Below are 4,368 nucleotides of genomic sequence, written 5' to 3' on the forward strand. Positions count from 1 at the left end.
CGGGTGGCGATTTCTTTCTTCACCCCCAGCTCTGCGGGTGGGGGCAAGGCTTGCTTTCTCCTCCTGCGGTCTGCGGGGAGGTGCGGCTTGCTTTCTGCCTGTCGGCAGTTTACCTTAGCGGGGTTGGAGCAGCTTCCTGAGTGGTCGGCTGGCAGGGCTGGTCCAGACGAGCAGTTCTCCACAATGGGGCCGGGTCAGGTGATGGTTCCAGGTAGGCGGGTTTTGGTGGGGGGTGCAATAAAGCGACGCTTCCCCCTTGGCTCGGCTTGAGGTGAGCTGACTCTGCCGAAATCTCGGCGACTGCTTTCTATTAAGGTTATAATGCTGCAGTCTTTGCCTTTGACTTCAATGGAGAGGCTATCTTTTGCTCTCTCTTTCCCTTGGGGAAATCCTGGATGCTTTGCCCTGACAACTTAGGGCCTTTGGAGCGGTGACGGTGGGCGGCTCCTTTTCTCTCCCGCAAATGGCGGGGGCTATGCAAGATGCATTTCTGCTTATTTGGCTGCTTATGGATGCAGCAGATCTGGACTGCCTGACTCGGGCTTAGTCCTTTCCCTTTTGGGTTTGAGCTTACCCTCTCTCAGGGCTTTTCCTCAGTCCTTTTGACTGGGCTTATGCTTACCCTCTCTCGGGCTTACGATGCTCGTATTCTGCATCAGCGAAGGGATCTCCTTTGCGGGTTCCTCGAGCAGCTCAGTGAGCTGGCTTCTGTCCATATGCAAAGGCCTCTAGTGTGCTTGCATATGGGATTGAGAAGACTTGGGGGTTGCCGAGCTTCTGTGGCTCAGCCAAAGTGAGAGAAAGCAGAAGAAGAGAGCAAAATAGTAAAGAAATGGAGTTGTACTTATAGATTTTCTTGAGGCTGATCTGGCCAATGGGCACACTTGTCAACAACTTACTTCAACATATAGAAAGGGTAAAGCTAGAATTATGGCAAGAGCATAAGCATGCCATGCGATGGATGCATGCAGTTGTTTACCCCTTAGGAGACAGGATGGCACCTGGGGTTTTGTCCTTCTCTCCTGAAAGGAGGGTGGAAGGGGGAACTTACCAAAACATGTTGGGACAAGTTAGCTGGTATCTGAGGGCATGATTCTGGGCGTTTGGTGCCTTCAATACACATAAATAAAGAACCCCCTTGATTAATTGCTAAATAGATTTTATGATTTAGAAAGGTGACATTTACATGTGTGTCGGTGTGAGCTGAAATTCCCCCCCCACCAACAATAACCAGGCTAGCTCAGTCTGGAAGCAAATGAAAAGCTGTATTTACAAGCAGAGTCTAAAATCTACAATGAAATTCAATGAATATGTACAAATATACAAAATTCACAACATTCACAAATATATACAATCAACAGAAAAAGCACAACCGATCTCCCTTTGCTTCCCCCCAAGGGGACCCTCCAAAAGGGGCCTCCCTCTCCCAGGAGCTTCCCCCCCAGACCCCCCTGGACAGAGAAGCACAGTTAGTTAAGCAGAAAGTTGTTAACTTAGCTGCCAAGGTCAGTGTGTTATCTTCAGACAGAAGAGAAGAAGAAACAGCAGCCAGACAGCCCAGCAACTGCCCCCACTGCCGAACGCAGAATGTGCAGAGTACCTACTTTGTTTTGGGTAATAGTTCTTAAACATTTCTATCTATCCAATGGAAGTGTTTAGAACAATCGTTATTTTGCTTTCTTACACCCAATAGTGACTTATTTACATTCTTTCACTTTCTCTGTTCTGAACTTTGCAAGGAAAAATTAAAAAGACAGTTTCAAACCATCACAGTCCACCCCTTCTAAACAATTCCATTGGCTGCTACTATCATTTATCTAATCTAAAATAATATCTACAACAATAGGTGAATAAAGACCATAGTCCATTCCGGCTATTTCAGATGTACATGATTCAAAAGAGTCAAATCACAGGAAAAACAGCAAACAGCTTGTTTCCTCGCAGATGGAGCGAAGAAAGGAACAGGGACTCTCAGGTGACTCAGGGCTCTCAGGGTTCGTGCACCGTAGATCTCATGAACTCTCCTCTTGGGCGCGATGCTGTATCTGCGCAACACTCTGAATTTAACCTCTCTCAGCCAGAGTTAGATTTCTTTGTGGAATACACTGAATTTCACCATTTTCTTGCATCACCCAATAGGTGTGACCAGGACCTTCAGCAGAAACCACCCCTCGGACAGGTTTGGCCTCTCCTGAAGGAGAAAATACCCAAACAGTTTTGCCTAACAGATTCTTTTCTCTGATAACAGGAACTCTGTCACCTTCTTCCTTTCGCAACAAATCTGATTGGGCAGGTCCAGCTCGATTCACTGAACCTCTACTATTCACCAACCAGGTTGCTTGTGCTAAATGTTTCTCCCAGTTTTTCAAAGATCCACCCCCCATGGCTTTGAGAGTGGTTTTCAGCAAACCGTTGTAGCGTTCGATCTTCCCTGCAGCTGGTGCATAGTAGGGAATGTGGAATATCCACTCGATGCCGTGCTCTTTGGCCCAGTTTTTTACAAGATTGTTCTTGAAATGAGTTCCATTGTCTGACTCAATCCTCTCTGGAGTTCCATGTCTCCACAGGATTTGTCTCTCCAGACCAAGAATGGTGTTACGTGCAGTTGCATGAGGAACTGGATAAGTTTCCAGCCATCCAGTGCTCGCCTCTACCATAGTCAGCACATACTGCTTACCAGATGGAGAACGAGGTAGAGTGATGTAGTCAATCTGCCAGGCTTCACCATACTTGTACTTGGACCATCGGTCACCGTACCACAAGGGCTTGATCCGCTTTGCCTGCTTAATAGCAGCACAAATGTCACAGTCATGGATGACTTGTGTGATAGCATCCATGGAAATGTCAATGGATCTGTCACGAGCCCATCGGTAGGTTGCATCTCTGCCTTGATGTCCTGACGAGTCATGGGCCCACCGAGCTAAGAACAGCTCACCTCGGTGTTTCCAGTCAAGATCAGGATCAGGATCAGAGTTTGTGTCCACCTGGGAAACTCTTGCAGCTTGATCTGCCTGATGGTTGTGTTGTTGTTCTTCAGTAGCTTTGCTCTTAGGAATGTGAGCATCGATGTGTCTCACTTTCACTGGGATTCTCTCAATGTGAGCAGCAATGTCTTGCCACAGATCTGCAGCCCAGATTGGCTTTCCTTTCCTCTGCCAGCCATTCTTCTTCCAGTCTTTCAGCCAACCCCACAAGGCATTGGCTACCATCCATGAGTCGGTGTAGAGATAAAGCTTTGGCCATCTCTCACGTTCAGCTATGTTAAGAGCTAGCTGGACAGCTTTTACCTCTGCGAATTGACTGGATTCTCCTTCTCCATCTCTCGCTTCTGCAACTCTGCACATTGGGCTCCACACTGCAGATTTCCATCTCCGCTTGTTCCCAACAAGACGACAGGAACCATCTGTGAACAAAGCATATCTCTTTTCATCATCAGACAGATCACTGTAAGGAGGAGCTTCTTCAGCACGAGCTACTCTCTCCTCTGGAGGTTTAGCACAGCTTGTGCCTTCTGGCCAGTTTGTGATCACCTCCACCAAACCAGGCCTTTCGAGATTTCCCATTCGAGCTCTCTGTGTTATCACAGCCATCCACTTAGACCAGGTAGCATCTGTTGCATGATGTGGTGAAGAACCTTTGCCTTTGAACATCCAATTCAGAACTGGCAATCTAGGAGCTAGAAGAAGTTGTGACTCAGTTCCAATCACTTCAGAAGCAGCTTTCACTCCTTCATAAGCAGCTAAAATCTCTTTCTCTGTTGGAGTGTAGTTTGCCTCTGAGCCTCTGTAGCCACGACCCCAGAAACCAAGAGGACGTCCTCGTGTCTCCCCTGGAGCTCTTTGCCATAAGCACCAGGTTGGACCATTGTCACTCGCGGCCGTGTACAGAATGTTCTTAATGTCTGGACCAGTTCGGACAGGTCCCAGACCCATCGCTTGGACTACCTCTCGCTTGATCTGGTCAAAGGCTGCTTGTTGCTCAGGACCCCATTGGAAACTGTTTCTCTTTCGAGTCACATCATAGAGAGGTTTCACAATCTGACTGTATCCAGGAATGTGCAGTCTCCAAAATCCCACTATGCCTAAGAAACGCAGAGTTTCTTTCTTGTTGATGGGATTTGCCACGGTGGAGACTCTGTTTATCACATCCATTGGGATGTGATGGCGACCATCTTGCCACCGCACTCCCAGAAACTGGATTTCTCTGGCAGGTCCTTTCACCTTGTCTCGCTTGATAGCGAAACCAGCTTGCAAGAGAATGTCAAGGATTTTGTTACCTTTCTCGAAGACTTCTTCAGCAGTCTCACCCCAGACGATGATGTCATCGATGAACTGAATGTGTTCTGGAGCTCCACCTTTCTCCAAAGCA

Source organism: Indicator indicator, chromosome Z (genome assembly GCF_027791375.1).
Source record: "Indicator indicator isolate 239-I01 chromosome Z, UM_Iind_1.1, whole genome shotgun sequence".
NCBI classification, from domain to species: domain Eukaryota; kingdom Metazoa; phylum Chordata; class Aves; order Piciformes; family Indicatoridae; genus Indicator; species Indicator indicator.